This window comes from Neovison vison, chromosome 2 (assembly GCF_020171115.1).
Source record: "Neovison vison isolate M4711 chromosome 2, ASM_NN_V1, whole genome shotgun sequence".
Classification (NCBI taxonomy): Eukaryota; Metazoa; Chordata; class Mammalia; order Carnivora; family Mustelidae; genus Neogale; species Neogale vison.
Genome location: NC_058092.1, coordinates 171,597,691 through 171,615,594, shown reverse-complemented (window position 1 = coordinate 171,615,594; position 17,904 = coordinate 171,597,691). Strand labels below are relative to the sequence as shown.

Below are 17,904 nucleotides of genomic sequence, written 5' to 3'. Positions count from 1 at the left end.
TCTAAAACAAGTATGTTGTCTGACTTTTTGATTTGTTTGTGTGTCTGTAGGATTTTTCAGATAGTCAGGTCTAAGATACACATTATATTACGATTAACTGAGACTCAATCAATATGGGTCACCGAGTAGATTTTCTCTTGCTGCCTAACAAGTTATTGCAACACTGGTGGTTGAAAACAGCCCCAATTTATTAGTTCACAGTTCTGTAGGTCAGTGAGCCAGCTCGGCATGGCTGGCCTTTCTGTTCGGGATGTCACATGCCTAATAAAGATTTTGGCTAGGCTGGGTTCCTATCTGGAGGCTGTAGGGGAGGACACTCTGTTGGTCTCATTTAAGTCGTTGGCAGAATTCAGCTCCTTGAAATTCCAGGATTGAAGCCCCACATTTTTTGCTGGTCATCCACTGGGGACCCCTTTCAGCTCCTAGAGGCTCCTTGTAGGGCCTGCACTGACCGCCTCTCCATTTCAGCAGCAATGACAAAACATCAGATCCCTCTCCAGCTTAGAATCTCAAACTTCCGCACCTGCTACCAGCCAGATAGAAGCTCTGGGATGAAAGTAATCACATGATGAGGTTAGCAGTACCCAGATCCTCTCTCTTGCTTAAGAGTAACTGATAAATGACCTTAGTTACGTATGGAGCATACTTTCTATCCTGTGGTATATTGATAACCAAAGGAAAATACTGAGGGGTAGAGTCATTTTAGATTTCTGCCTACCAAAATCAAGGTTGTCAATATGCCAAACACTGTTGCATAGGTAGTTAATTTAGAGGTAAAGATAACTAAAATTAACCAGTTGGTGATTTTCCAAGAATTTTTTTTTTTTAGAATTTTTTTTTTTAAGATTTTATTTATTTGTCAGAGAGAGAGAGGGAGCGAGAGCAGCACAGGCAGACAGAATGGCAGGCAGAGAGACAGAGGGAGAAGCAGGCTCCCTGCCGAGCAAGGAGCCGGATGCGGGACTCGATCCCAGGACGCTGGGATCATGACCTGAGCTGAAGGCAGCTGCTTAACCAACTGAGCCACCCAGGCATCCCAAGAATGTTTTTTGATTATGTAAGTATGCTGCCTTAGTAATTATAACAGGTTGTTTCAGTACCTGCTATGGATCCACATTTAGGTAGTGTATACTGGCATCAGCACAAAATTGCTTTTTTGTGTTATAGAGGCTTTTATGAGTTTATTTTTGATGGCTGCTATCTTTTCAGAGGAAAATAGCTGTTTTTACTTTTTTGCCAGTGAAATTATGGACCTTATATTCAACGGTGAGGATAAGCTCTAACCAAATGTATTTGATAGCTAAAAGCCCATACATAAATTTCCATTTGCATAACACAACCTACTAGATTGACTCTTCTAAATATGGGTGTTACTATTGACAATCTCAAATATAAACCATGGATTAATCAGGTTTTTAAGATTTTTATATGTTTTCAAATGGAATGTACAGCATATTTTGTTCTCTGAAATACCCTGCCCTTTAAGTTTACCTTACAAAGACCAGAAACACGCTTAGAATGTACATTATGGGTCAGACAAGGGTGCCGTTAGGGCATACTGTCGATCTCCAGCAGCTTGGGTCTCAGGAGCAAACCCAATGTCCGCACATATTCTGACTCTATAGCCATACACCATTCCATTAGTTTTCCTTATCACTTAGCCTTAGTTTTGTTTTCAGACCTTGCAGATCAGAGCTTTACAGGAATGCCATGTCACATGGTTTAATCAGCAAGTTTTCACAGTAATGTCATGTTATTTTCATTGGAATCACGTGAGCGTTTTTATAGTGGCTTCCTCTCTCCTCAGTCAAGTGAATGGTCAAATTAGCAACTTGAGCTCACTCTAAATTACAAAGTGGAAGACGAGGGTTAGAAAGTTATGTGTTTAAAACACAGTCGTTTATAAAGCTAGCCAGTCTTTGACAGAGAAACAACCAATTAAAATAAGTCAACAATGACAATTTGAAAATGAATTTGGTGGGGCGCCTGGGTGGCTCAGTGGGTTAAAGCCTCTGCCTTTGGCTCAGGTCATGATCTCAGGGTCCTGGGATCGAGCCCCACATCGGGCTCTCTGCTCAGCAGGGAGCCTGCTTCCCCCTTCTCACTCTGCCTGCCTCTCTGCCTGCTTGTGATCTCTGTCTGTCAAATAAATAAATAAAATCTTAAAAAAAAAAAGAAAATGAATATGGTTGCCTAATGTGGACATAGTTCTTCTTTGACTAAAACAATTTTAGTTCTATTTTCCTTTTACTTTTTTTACCCTATTTTATACACACATACACAAACACACACACACACATAACACACAGGATATTGCATGTAACATTTAATTTTAGGAAAGAATCAAAGACATTGAAGAACAGCCCATGAAGCATGTTGTATTGGGTATGGGACTTTGTTTTGTTTGTTTATTTGAGCAAATTTTGGCTATAGAATTTTTATAAACCAATACAGTCAGTCCCTAGGATTAGATTGCAGACTCTGGATTGAAGTAGACTAAGGAGTTAATTCAGATTTTGTGACCTGTAAGATATGAAAACAAAATGCATCATGTTGTGCCATCTATTTAGAGAAAGAACATAATAGAAATAAACATAAATTCATTAAATTCAACAATAGGACTAAATAGTTACTCTTTGACTTAAATCATCATCTTGCAAGCATAATTTAAAGAAACATACCACCCATTGTAGAACTGGAGAGTGTCTAAAGGACTTCAAAGTGTCTCTGAATTCATCTCTTTCAAAAAGTGGAACCCTATTCATTCAGGAGATTTGAGGATTTTTTTTTCAAAATCCTTACATTTTAATATAAGAATATGTATGCTTGAGAGATATTTTCAAACACCTAAAATTAGTTGCAGGAGGAGTTTATTGAAAGCTAGGCTTTTTGATTTTTCTTATGAACCTTGCAGGAGAACAATATCCATATAATATTCATCAGAGTATAATATAGTCTACAGGGAGGTAGTTTGGTTATAGTGAAAGAAACAAGGCACAGGTAGTACAAGCTCAATACCAGTAATTAAAAGTTGGTGAATTTTGGCAAGTTATGTAGCCTCTCTGAATTACAACTTTATTATCCATGAAAAGTATGAAAAAATATACTTATGAACTGGTTGAGTATTAAACATCATAATTTATATAAAGGACCTGTTTATAATGGCGCACCTGGGTGGCTCCGCCAGTTGAGTGACCAACTCTCAGATCTTGGCTCAGATCATCATCTCAGGATCCTGGGATCAATTGGGCTCTGCACTCAGCAGGGCGACTGCTTGTCCCTCTGCCCATCCCCAATTTGTGCTTGCCTGTGTGTGCACTCCCTCTCAAATAAAATCTTAAAAAGTAATGAAGGAGCTAGTTAAGTGCTTATAGGAAAGGAAAGTAAAAATCAGAGTTTTTTTTAATGTGATCTCAGAAATTGGGTCCATACAACCTCATATAAGTAATGAAGTCTAGCTCTGCCCTCAAAAGGCACAAAGAAGAACATTGCCCCGCAATTTGAAGATACTCGTGTTCTAGCCCTGTGTCTAGCTTCCTGGCTATGTGCGCTGTTTCTTTAAACCTAGAGTTGTTTTAAGACATTAAGACCTTTCACTCTTTTAGTTCGTTTCCTCAGCTCAGGTGTAAGAATGGAAACTAGAAATGAGCATAACACTCAAGCAATAGATTTGATAGTGTGAACTGAGAAGGCCCCCATTCCTTGTTTATGACACAGTAGTTCCATCAGAGATGGCCAGAGTGGCAGACAGGTTTTCTGTTTCAGTATGACGCATACTGAGCTTGTCCACACTGAATCTTTATTTTCCTTTCACGTGAAATGGTAAATCTAGTCACATTATACATTTTGTGTTTATACTTGCGTACTTCATCTTGTCTTCAATGGCCATTTCCACAGGATAACGTCTCCTAATGATGTTTCTTAAAGTTCAGATAAAAACAATGTCAAGGGGGAAAAAAAGAGTTAACTGTCTGTGATTCTACATAATGATTGTATTTGAGAAGAGAATGAGAGAAATGATGAAATATGCGGTGCTTTGATCTTTATTCCAAAGCTCAACAACTTCAGATGTGTGATTTGTTTAAAAGACAACACTGCTGTTTTCTCCAACCAAAAAATACAGAGCTATTGGATATTTATAGCATTATCTTATGTGAAGACGATTACTATGGAAACAGCGCTAACATTATTCCAATGATGTAATGTTGACTTTTAGTCAGCTCAAGGAAGCTCTTGTGGCCAGTTGACTCAGAAACAAACTGCCAGAGAGTCTTCCAGCCCAGAATCATTTATCAGACTTCATAAAAAGTTAAATGTAGCTCTCATTGGTGATAGCACTGGACACCCAAGATTTAAATTTTACATAAAATTTCTGATTATTTCAAAAAATTATTTCAAAAAGTGATTTTGATCTACCATTGCTATTAAACACATGACATTGCCCCCACCAGGGATTAGTATGAACTACTGAGGAACTGATTTTTTTACAGAAGGGAAAATGGAGGCCCAAAATCTGAGAAATGAGTAAGATTGCTGAGCTGATGATGTCTTTTTAAAATTGATCTATAATTGACATATAAAACTGTGTATGTTTCAGATGCACTGTTTTGATGTGATGCATGTCTCTGCTGCAGTAGGATTACCAGTGCAGGCTTAGCCAACACCTCCATTATGTCTTTCTGGGGTGAGAACATTTGGAATCTAGTCTCTATTTTACATTACTCGCAAAAATTGACTTAAAAGGGATTAGAAGACTTAAACACAAGACCTGAAACCATAAAAACTGCTAGAAGAAAACACAGGGGAGGAGCTTCTGGACATTGGTCTTGGCTGTGGTTTCCTGGCTGTGACACCAAATGTACAAGGAACAGAGCAGAAATCAACAAGTGGGACTTCACACTGCAAAGCTTCTGCCCAGTGAAGGAGACCACGACTACATGAAAAAGCAACCTACAGAATGAGAGACAATATCTGCCAATGATATATCTGACAAGAGGTTAATATCCAAAATATGTAAGGAGCTCCAACAATTCAAGAACAAAAAATGAAAAAATCTGATAAAAAAATTGGCAGAGAAACTGAATAGACATTTTTGCAAAGAAGATATCCAGATGGCCAACGGACGCATGAAAAGATGCTCGACATCACTTATCACCAGGAAAATGCAAACAATCAAAGCTACAAGGAGATACTACCTTAAACCTGTTAGAATGGCCATTATCAAAAACACAAGAGGTAATGTGTTGGTGTGGATGTAAAGGGAAAGGACAATTGTTTCTGTTACTATGGAAAACAATATGAAGATTCCTCGAAAAATTGAAAATAGAACTACAATTTATTCCAGCAATCCAATGTCTAGGTATATATCCAAAGGAAATGAAAACAGGGTTTTGAAAAGGTGTCTGTATTCCCTTGTTTATTGCCACATTAATCACAGTAGCCAAGACGTAGAAACAACCTAAGTGACAATGGATGAATGGATAAAGATGTGGCATCTAGACAATGCAGTATTATCCAGCCATGGGAAGGAAGGAAGTCCTGCCGTCCGCAACAACTTGAGTGGACCTTGAGGATATTATACAAATAAGTCAGAGAAAGACAAGGTCTGTATGATATCACTTACTTGTAGAATCTGAAAATGCCACACTCACAGAAACAGAAAGGAGAATGCAGTCCCCTGGGTCTGGGGTTTGGAGGAGTCTTGGAGAAGGTGGTCAAAGAGGACAAACCTGCAGTTAGAAAATGAGGAAGTTCTGATGAGGTAACGCTTGTCCCCGAGATGAGAGTCCCCAGTATGGACTACATACAGCAAAGTTGAAGATGCCTTTTAGGATAGTGTTTTTTTTGAACTTCTCATGCCTGGTAATCATAGACACATAATTTGGGACTGTACTTAAGTAAATATCAGTGAGTATCTGGGGAAACGTGAAAAAAAAAAAAGGTCCATTTTCAGAGCTTACAGTTGGGAGTCCGAGTTTTGCTCCAGCATTTTCAGCTGTGGGACCTGATGTGAGTGAGTGAATCCATCCGTCCTATTTTCCCATTCATAAAATATAACTGTAGTAATCCCTATAATATATGAACAAAGAAATTAGGGATACATCAGATTATGGCTTCAAGCTGCTTAGTAGAGTACTTGGCATCTTAATAATAATGATTGGCAGAAAATAAAATCTATGGTGAGACAAAAGGATTCTTAAGTCTTTCCCCATCCACTCAGTAGCAGGTAGCACTGGTGAGGGGTCCCCGGGGGCTGAGAAAAGGAAACAGATGGCAGAGCAGATCCCACGGTAGCTGCTATGACCCTAGTGAAGCTCTGGGATTTAGGGAGCCTTGATTGTGCCATAGAGTCTGAGGCTAGCCTTTGCTGGTAGCTGCTTGAATACCACAACAATAGTGATTTATGTTGAAACCTGAAGATATATTGCATTTGGGGAAGACAACCTTGGAAGGATAGAGTGAGAAGTTCTTGCCTATCTCCTGACTTCTCAAATAAAAATTACTTCCCTAGAAGCCCTGTTTACTTGGCATTTCCCTGTTAGAGCTGTCTGTCAGTGTTTCATTTCGTATTTATGAAACATAATTGTAAGAATGGCAGCAAGTTGTCATCTAACTACTTTGTCATCTAACAAGTTGTCATCTAACTATCTCATCTTTTCCTGGTCCGTATGCATTAATAAGGCAGCTTGATTACTAAATGCAGCAGTTCCTAGAGTGGGATAATGTCCACTAAGCTGTTTCTTGAGTAATGATCACAAGGAAAGGGCCCGGAAATTACATAGACATATTTTGAAAATTTTGCCGTGATCATTCCTGGGTGTGAGGTATCATTCTTTATCCTCAACGTCACTAGGCCAGTCTGGTTGGCAAACCCCAAGGCTGGCAGCCTGGTTGAAAGATCGTCTAAGGGGTTTGGAACTAAATCAGCTTAATTTTTATGAAAATGTTTTGTTTCTCTTGCATTCAACCCTTTTGGACCAGGGTCTATCTGCAAGTGGGGGAAGATTGGGGGGGAATGAAATTATAACTACTGAAGTGAGACATACCAATTTTGTGATGTGGAGGGAGAGCAAAAATCCCCAAATCAAAGAAAAGAACACCTTAGACCCCAAGAGGTGCTGGAGAGAGTTGTGTTAACGATCTTTGTTCTTCAGAATGCCTGTCGAGTCTTTCCCAGGAAGGGACTGCTGGGCGGCTATTCTCCCAAACAGTTGCGAGAGTCTGAATTTTAACTGACTATTGATTCTGACTACAGTAGCAAGCAGATTTGTTCATTTACAAGTAGCATAACATATCAGACCCTTCACAGTTTGGGATGCAACACTGTATTGTAGACATTCCATTTTCTGTCTAATTAATGCAGAGATATTAGAGAAGTGTTAAGACTGAAGTAAGCTAGCAAAAGTTTTGTTTTCAAATATGTGATACATTTTTGGAAGCAGTTGTATTTTCTTTGAAGTTGACTTTATACTGTTGAACATTTTGAAGTTTTAGATGAATATCTAAATATTTAAAGTAAATATCTTTGTGCTACCCTCCCCAAAAATGACAACACAAAGGCAATATTGGCCATTATACAGCTTTAATAAGATATGCATTTCCAAATTGTTAAGACAATAAGAGGATGCTAATTTTCTGTGATGTTACAATATCACAGAGGGCAACAAGGACAACCATCCAGAATTTGGTTATAGAAAAGTTTGGATCAAGTTTAACAGAACAAGAAAAGGGTCGTGAACATTCAGTACTTCCTTTTTTAAAAGATTTAATTATTTATAAGATATAATTATTATCTTATAGGGAGAGTGGGCATGATTTGGGAGGAGGAGCAGAATGAGGGGGAAAGGGACAAGCAGCTCCCCGCTAATCACAGAGCCCGATGGGCTGGATCTCAGAAACTTGAGATTATGACCTGAGCTGAAATCAAGAGTTATATCCCTAACAAACTGAGGCATCCAGGCATCCTTTATTAGGGAGCACTTTCTTTGATTTGGCCAAGAAATACATAGCACTTTCTATGTAGTATATAAGAAATATATAGCACTTTCTTTGATTTGGCCAAGAAAACTTTAGGATTAGACAGAAATGAATTGGTATATGACCCGTACAAGCTATCTAGTGTAGACAGAGTCTTGTTCTCTTTCCTCTTCTGTGGGATGTTTAGTTGTAAAGATGAATTGAGGTAAAGATAAAATCTTCTGACATATATTAGGCACTTAGTAGATGTTAGATATTTTTGCTAAAGATAATAAAAAGTGTATATAAAGAGAGGTGGAAATAGTTCTATATAGTAGTTTTGGAATACTTCTAGATAAACATCTTAGGTGGCATGTTAAACTATTCATAAGAAATAGTGGAATTATTCAAAATGTAATATGTGACATATAAAACTTCAAAAAACAGTTTTTGAATGAATGTATTAACTATAGTGTTCTTGTGATTCAAAATTATGTTCTTTTCAGGAAAGCCTTTTTAAACAACCTTATATATTTTTTGACTTAATAGTAGCATAAAACTCAAAAGCATCCACGTGGTCTACATGTAAGAAAGGAACAAATACAGTGAAGGTCTGACCTCTAAGAATTGACAGTATATTCACAAATTTATATTTCTGTTTAATTTTTTAATGCCAAAGTTTTTTTTTTGTTTTTGTTTTTTGTTTTGTTTCTGTTTCTTTTTTTAAAATTATTATTATTATTATTATTATTTTCAAATTTTATTTATTTATTTGACAGAGAGAGATCACAAGTAGGCAGAGAGGCAGGCAGAGAGAGAGGAGGAAGCAGGCTCCCCACGAGCAGAGAGCCCGATGCGGGACTCGATCCCAGGATCCCGAGATCATGACCCGAGCCGAAGGCAGCGGCTTAACCCACTGAGCCACCCATTATTATTATTTTTAAGAGTCTTGTTACCTTGATATTCAAGAACTAAAGAGTTGTAAATGCTTGGGATACCTGGGTGCTTCAGTCAGTTGGCATCTTCCTTTAGCTCAGGTCAGGATCTCAGGGTCCTGGGATCAAGCCCCAACTTGGGCTCCCTGCTCAGCCAGGAACCTGCTTCTCCCTCTGCCTCTGCCCCCCCTCTATTTAGGGTCTCTCTAAAACAAACAAACAAGCAAACAAATCAATAAACTTTTAAAAAATAAAAGAGTTTTAGATGCTTTAAATTCAAGTTATGAGTATTCAGTAGGCAAATACTATTCCAAGTTATCACCTAACACCAGGCTTCAATATTTACTTAAGTTGTTAGTTAAAGCAATGGAAGTCTATATTGAGATGCAAGGAACTTAATATAATTTTTCATCTTTAATTTATCTCCACAATCAGACAATATAGACCTTTGTTTATGTGATGTTCCCCTCCATTAAAGCTCATTAATAGTCCCGATGGTTCTTTGTAGCTCTTAAAGATGACCTACTCACCTCTTAGGTAGGGGAAAGAAAGAGGGTCAAGTGCACAGTGGGATCTCAGTTTTCTTACTGAAGTTCAAGGCACTTGTATGTTTCACTTTTTAGCTGAGACAGCTATTTGACTGAGTCTTATGGAATATAAGTAAGAAAAAAAGCAACAATAGCAACAAAACCTTAAGGAACAGCAATGTTTCTCTTTTCCTCTGGTTGGTTATCACATGTCACCAAAAATTGTACTGACCTTCTTGGAAGAGCATGCACCATATCCAGTAAGATGCAATAGTGAAGATTTGCAACCCCTGCAACTTGAGAAAGGGATGGATTTTATTTATTTGGATGTGACTGTTTAAATTCCTAAAGGAAGTAATTAGATTATTTTTAATAGTTTTAATGTCTAAATTCATTTGGCGTATTAAAATATATTTACCCACATTTGAATATTAGTAATTGTTCAAACAATAACACACATAGACAAAAAGTCAATAAACAATTAAAAAGCATTATCCATATAACATTTTAATATAAATTATCTGAATTAAAAATAGATAATTATACTTTATTTAACTGATACAATTAACATACAATAATTGCTTTTTACAGAGGAGTATTCAGGCTTTATAAAAAGGTGCTCAGGTAGGAAACACACAAACAAGATTTTTGTAATTTGACATATCATCAAGAATGAATCTTGGGGCGCCTGGTGGATCAGTGGGTTAAACCTCTGCCTTCACCTCAGGTCATTATCTCAGGGTCCTGGGATCGAGCCCCGCATCAGGCTCTCTGCACAGTGGAGAGCCTGCTTCCCCCCACCCCTGCGCCTCTGTCTGCCTCTCTGCCTGCTTGTGCTCTCTCTCTCTGTCAAATAAATAAGATTTCAAAAAAGAAATGAATCTAATTGTATAACAATTGTAAAATACATGATTTCTTTTATACTCATTGCAAGATTAACTACAGTTGAGTGTAGGAAATAGAAAAATACTAACTCATTAGATTAGTTCTCTCTTCCTACCCCTTAGTGATAACAGTAGGTTAGGGGAAGCTGCTATACAAACTATTTTTAAAGTGAAGTTTCTCTCAATGTTCTCACCCTTCAGATGGAATCATTTCCAAGGTTTATCACAGCAACGCAGCATTGACATAAGATGTATGACTTCCCCCTTTTGGAGAACACACAATATCAGGGGCTGAATTTACTGGGTTGGTGAAAAACTGTGCAAGGCCGATGAACAGACGTTTCCCAAGACACTGTCTACCATGTAACAGGCCACGGTGTTTCTGGAGAGCTGAGATATGCAAATGAGGTGAGCTTTATCACTTCTAGCGGCATCAGGGACAAATGAGGTAAGCCCTCTGTCTACCCCACCACTAGTGTTTCCAGGCCCAGGCAATGGGAGGAGGGACCCAGGCAAATCCAGGTGAACTCCTTGGGTGGAGAAATGGGAGCCAGGAGCCCGGGGGGGTGGTGGTGGTGGGGGACAAGTCAACCAGAGTTTGTACAGCTAAGTAACTGAGGGGAGAAAGCAGTATATAGACTTCCAGAGATCTTCAGAAACCCCCTCAAGTGTTTAGGTAAGTATTGATGAACACTCAAGGTGGGGGAAAGAACCACCAAAAAGGAATAAAGATATAAACGCCCAGAGATGCAGGACTTTGAATAGGGCCTATTCCCAACACTTAGTCTGGAAAACCTCTTGGTTAGAGTGTAAAGAAGGGTCTTGGAGAAGAATCCATGAAACAAGATGGGATAGGGAGGGAGACAAACCACAAGTGACTCTTAATCTCACAAAACAAACTGTGGGTTGCTGGGGGGAGGGGGCTTGGGTGAAGGGGGGTAGGGTTATGGACATTGGGGAGGGTATGTGCTTTTGGGTAAATTGGAAGGGGAGATGAACCATGAGAGACTATGGACTCTGAAAAACAATCTGAGGGGTTTGAAGTGGCGGGGGGGGTGGGAGGTTGGGGTACCAGGTGGTGGGTATTATAGAGGGCACAGCTTGCATGGAGCACTGGGTGTGGTGAAAAAATAATGAATACTGTTTTTCTGAAAATAAATAAATTGGAAAAAAAAACAATGAAAAAAAAATAAAAATTACTCAACTGTTAGGAAGGTGGAGAGTAAAACCATAAAAAGAGAAAGTTAGTCGATCAAAGCTGACACAGACCTGACACAGATGATAGAATTATCAATCACATTAAAACCCTTATTATTACTGTATTCCAAGTACACATAGAACATTTATCAAGATAGATCATATTCTGTGTCCTTAAGCTAGCTTCTATAAAATGGAAAAGATTTAAGACCATAGAAAGTATCCTTCCATTAAATAGTAGAACTGAATTAGAAACCAGTAACAGAAAAACCTCTGGCAGAGCTCCCAAATTTGGAAATTTAAATAAGACAATCCCAGATAACTCATTGTTCACCGAAAAAATTCCAAGATTGAGTTAAAAACATATTTGAACTTAGTGAAAATGAAAATGTGGCATTTCAAAATGTGTGTGATGCTGCTAGAGTGATTTTGGGGGGCAAATGTTAGTGCTAAATGTTAATTCTAGAAGAGAAGGGTCTCAAATTAATGATACTAGATTCCTCCTATAAGGAACTAGAAAAGGATGAGAAAATTGAGGGCAAGATAAGTAGAAATAATGAAGATCAAAGTGGAAATGGTTAAATATGACAGGAAAATAATAGAGAAAATTGGTGAAACTAAATGTTGGGTGTTTGAGAAGATGCATAAAACTGATAAATCTCTAGGCACTTTGATCAGGAAAATAGAGAAAACAAACTTAACCAATATCAGGAATGAACAAGGTGACACCACTAGAAAATATACTGATATTAAAAAGGTAATAGAATAATATGAAAAACATTATATCAGTACATTTGAAAACTTTTTAATATAAAATTGATAAATTCCTTGAAAGACACTAATTACCAAAATCACGTGAAAATAGTGCTCACTTTGGCAGCACATATATTAAAATTGGAAAAATACAGAGGTAACATGTCCCTTTAGCAAGGATGATATGTAAATTCATGAAGTTTTCTGTAAATAAAAGGCATTCAAATCAGTAAGGAAGAAGTAAAACATTCATTATTTGCAGATGACATGATATTTATATAGAAAACCTGATAGACTCCACCAAAAAATTCCTAGAACTGATATATGAATTCAGTCAAGTTGCAGGATACAAAATCATTGTATAGAAATCCATTGCATTTCTATACATCAGTAATGAAGCAGTAAAAAGAGATAAGGAATCACACCAATTCACAACTGCATCAAGAACAGTAAGATACGTAGGAATAAACCTGACCAAAGAGGTGAAAGATTTGTACTCTGAAAACTGTAAGACATTGATGAAAGAAACTGAAGATACAATGAAGAAATGGAAAGATATTCTATGCTCATGGATTGGAAGAACAAATATTGTTAAAATGTCTATATTACCCAAAGCAATCTACAGATTGAATGAAATCCCCATCAAAATGCCAATGGCAGTTTTCATAGAGCTAGAACAAACAATCCTAAAATTTGTATGGAACCAGGAAAGAACCCAAATATCCAAGGCAATATTGAAAAAGAAAAGCAAAGCTGGCGGCATCACATTCTAGACTTCAAGCTCTATTACAAAGCTTTAGTGATCAAAAATAGTATGGTACTTTAACAAAAATAGACACAGAAATCACTAGAACAGAATAAAACCCCCAGAAAGAACCCATGATAATATGGTCAACTAATCTTCAACAAAGCAGGAAAGAATGTGCAATGGGAAAAATACAGTCTCTTCGACAAATGGTGTTGGACAAACCGGATGGTTACATGCAGCAGGATGAAACTGGACCATTTCCTGCACCACACACAAAACTAAATTCAAAATGGATCAAAGCCTTCATGTGAGACAGGAAACCATAGAAATGCTAGAGGAAAGCACATGCAGTAACCTCTTTGACGTCGGCTTTTTTCTAGATATATCTCCTGAAGTAAGGGAAACAAAACCAAAAACTAAATAAATAGCTTTTGCACAGCAAAGGAAACAATCAGCAAAACTTAAAGACAACCTATGCAAATAGGAGAAAATAATTGCAAATGACATATGTGAATAAAGGATTAGTATAAAATATATAAAGAACTCAATACTCACAAAATGAATAATCTAATTAAAAATGGACAGAAGACATGAATAGGGATTTTTCCAAAGAAGACATCCAGAAGGGCAACAAACACATGAAAAAATACTCTATATTGTCAGGGAAGTACAAATCAAAATTATAGTGAAATACCACCTCACACCTGTCAGAAGGGCTACAATCAACAACAAACAACAGGTGTTAGTGAGGATGTGGAGAAAGGGGAGCCCTCTTGCACTGTTTATGGGGATGCAAACTGCTTCAGTAACTGTGGAAAACAGTATGGAGTTTCCTCCAAAAGTTAAAAATAGAATTACTCAAGATTCAGCATTTGCACTACTATTTACCCAAAGAATTAAAAAAATACTGATTTAAAGGGACATATGCACTCCGATGTTTATAGCACCATTATCAACAATAGCCAAATCATGGAAATAACCCAAGCGTCTATCAACAGATGAATGGATATATATATATATGTAATGGATTGGAACATTACTTAGCCATAAAAAGGAGAAATCTTGACATTGCAATAACTTGGATGGAGCTAGAGAGTATTATGCTAAGTGAAATTAGTCAGAGAAAGAGAAATACTATGACTTCATTCATATGTGCAATTTAAGAAACAAAATAAAGGAGCAATGGTGGGAAAAAAGAGAGAGGCAAACCAAGAAACGGAATCTTTTTTTTTTTAAGATTTTATTTATTTATTTGATAGACAGAGATCCCAAGTAGGCAGAGAGGCAGACAGAGAGAGAGAGAGAGGAGGAAGCAGGCTCCCTGCAGAGCAGAGAGCCTGATGTGGGGCTCGATCTCAGGACCCTGGGATCATGACCTGAGCCGAAGGCAGAGGCTTTAATCCCCTGGCCACCCGGGTGCCCCCAAGAAACAGACTCTTAACTGTAGAGACCACACTGATGTTTACCCTCCTCTGGGTGGGGAATAGGGAAAACAGGTGAGGGGGATGAAGGAGGGCACTCCTGATGAGCACCAGGTAATGTATGGAAGTGTTGAATCACTATATTATAAACCTGAAACTAGTATAACACTGTACGTTAATGAATTGGGATTTAAATAGTTTTCAAAGTTAAAAAGGAAACATGCAACGAGAGTGCAAATTATTGCTGAGAGAATTTCAACATGACTTAAAGAAATGGGAACTATATTCACAGATTGGAACAGTAAATATTGTGAGGATATTTGTTTTCCCAAAATTGCATAAATTAAATCTCATCAAAACACCATTGTGGTAGAAATCTATAAACTGATTCTATAATTCCAGTGGCAATTCAAAAAGCCTAAATGATAAAAACATTTAAGATTAAAAAAAATCAGAGGACTACACCTGAATTTAAGATTTATTATTAATAATTATGAAAGTGTGGCATTAACTTAAGATAAATAGATCAATGGAACACAATAGAGGATCCAGAACTAGACTCACATATAAATGAACAATTCCTATTTGACAAGATTGGAAAGAAACTCAAGGTAGAGAGAATTAGTCTTTTATGAATGGTCCTGGAAAAATTGGTTATGGGGAGAATGGTTATAAAAAACCCATAAACAAACCTTAAATTAAAAAAAAAAACCCTTAATATAAAACCTTAACATTAAAAAAAAACCTTAATGCACCTCTCATACTTAACATTAAAATAAGCTAAACTGGGGTGCCTGGGTGGCTCAGTTGGTGAACCATCTGCCTTTGGTTCAGGCCATGATCTCAGGGTCCTGGGATCGAGTCCCACATCGAGCTCTCTGCTCAGCGAAGTATCTGCTTGGGTGTCTCTCTACCTCTGCCCTCTGTGCGCATCCCCCCTTCAAATAAATAAATGAATCTTAAAAACAAAAAACAAAAAACAACAGAACCTTCCAGGTAGAAGGAAGCATAGAATCCATTGAGCATCACCCTTTCTTGTAACAGGTGTGAAATAGCAGACATACAGAGGGGAAACGACTTTAACAAAAACATGTAATTTAGCTACTCTTCCCTGACAGAAAAATTAACAGTTTCCCTTCAACACTTTAGTTACAATCCTAAAGAATATTTTTTTCCTCTTGAATTAAGCCAGAACCACTTTCTCTGTAACAGATATATACTTGTCACATCCATTTTTATATTTTCCAGGAAATGTCAAAGTCCTTATTGTACATAACTTTTTTCACTTTTAATCTTTCTCTTGAAAAGAGACACTTTAATAATACATGTTGAGAAGTCATCCTACTTGTTTTTATAAGGTAAGGATTCTTAGTATCATTAGCCAAAAAACTTCACTTCTGATCCATCCATCTCATTTTTCAAAGAGAGGTTTCCCTTGGTTAATTGCTTCAGAAACAGACTGCAGGGTATTTACCCTTCCTGGGCACCAGTGCTCTTAGGGAATTGGGTGATACAGAAGCCTATGCTGGGGACTCCTTTTTCCTTTAAATTAGGGTTTCTGAAACTCTTTCTGCAAGTGTCAGATAGTGAATATTTTGGGCTTTGCAGTTACAGCCCCTGAGTGCTGCTGCTGAAGGGCCAAGGCAGCCAGAATGTGGACAAACATGAGAAGAGTATGTTCCAGTGAGGCATTTCTCCAGCAGGTGGATGGTCAGACTTGGTGAGCAGGCTGTGGTTTGCTGACTGTTGGAAACTGTGAAGAACTCAAGAAACAGTAATCCTGAAAGCTGTAAACTCAATAGAGTGAATACGGACGGTCAGGATGGTGACGGCACAGGAATGTATCTACAGGACCCACACCCTCCTGAGCCCTTCAAGGAGAGATCTAAATGTGCTAGCCCATATATTCCTGAAAATAATTTCATGGACGAAATGATCCTGCCTTCATTTTACAGATGAAGAAACTGACCCTCGGAAAATTATGGTAACTTCTGAAAATCATTGTGATAATAATCAATAGAGGGAAAAAAAATCTAAAAAAAAAAAGAAAAACCCCAGGATTTTCTAGCTCTGAAGAACTGAGTTCCAAGTAAAACCATTAATGCAGCCTCATTTGAAAGGCCTTGTAATGTGTTTGGTTCTGGAACACTTTGGCTACTTCATCCATATTAATCCTCCCATGTGACGGAATGCAAAGTTGAATTGAATCCAACCTGATTGATATAATAATAATGACTGGACACAGTAAGACAAGAGTGATCTCATTCTCAATAGTGTGTGAGGGGGTTAGCAACATTTCCTCTGAATATTTTCATGTTTGCTTCTTTCTCTCCCTTCTGTGATGGATCAGGGTTAAAAGTTTGATCATTAATAACCATATGTTTGGTACTACCTTCCTTGCACAGGTTACCTGACTGGTTGGAGTAACAGGAAGGAATCTGACAAAGGTTACCTCAGGGCTTGTAATTGCCTACCATGTGCTTGGACTGATGAAGCCCATAGCGTCAGACAGCCCCTGAAATGGGGGCCTGACACCTTGGGGATTCTGAAATCAGGGGGTCCAGTGTAGGAGAAGAGAGCAGCAGGCAAGGAGGGGCAATCAAATATGACTGTGTAAAGAGGAAGTTTTCTGTGACCACAAACAAGCTGAGAGAGGGGGATCCGGGTGACCAGTGGGGTGAGGTTGGAATAGCAGTAGTGAGTGATGAGTGATGAAGGATGTCAGCGAAAGCAACATTACTCTGATCTGGAGACCGACACAGATTTCTTTCTCAAGCAGAGCGGGTGTTCGGAGTGGGCCGTGTCCAAACTCTGATGTAAGTTTAGAGCAATGATCTTCTGTTTGCTGGTGTAATTGGTGGTCTGACTGTTGGAGCAGGAGTGAAAGAGCAAAGCCTCAAGTAGAACAGGTAGCCTGTGTTCATACGGAGAGACCTTCCAGTGGAAAGGACGCCATGTGTCTTGTTCAAAATGTTGTTCCTGGCTTCCAGTACAGTGCTGGACACACAGTAATAGTTTAAATTCTTGATGAATGAATCATGGATGGTTGGAAGTTAGCTGCTTGGATAAAGTGAGTGAAGCTGAAAGAATGCAGCCTCGGAGTTCTGCTTTCCCCTAAACAAAAGGACTAGGAGGGAGCTAGGTATCCTTCAGTTCAATTGGTTCATTTTACAAATAGTCTGTGTCTGAGGGTGATTGAGATTTGAGGCCAAGCTCATTGGTGAAATAGTAATATCATCTTGTGAGCATCTTTTTTTCTTGTGATATATATAAGATAGATGCAACATCACTAAGTTTGAGAAAGATCCATTTTAGTTACATTAACTATTCTGTAATTTATTTGCCATTTAAGAATGAGTAGCTACTGGTGATTATTATCAATTATGATAAAAATAATTTCAATTTAATTACTTTGTGCAATTATACTCACCTCTGTTATAATATCTGTGTAGGGTTTTTATAACTTGGTTCATTGTCAAAGAA

The 17,904-nt window shown here is 38.0% G+C and overlaps 1 non-coding gene across 1 annotated transcript; it reads left to right on the top strand.

Moving 5' to 3' along the window:
• The first annotated feature begins 12,363 nt into the window (after window positions 1–12,363).
• LOC122901575 lies at window positions 12,364–12,466 on the top strand. The gene has a single exon (XR_006383574.1). It is a non-coding gene; the product is annotated as a U6 spliceosomal RNA (small nuclear RNA).
• The last annotated feature ends 5,438 nt before the right edge of the window (window positions 12,467–17,904 follow it).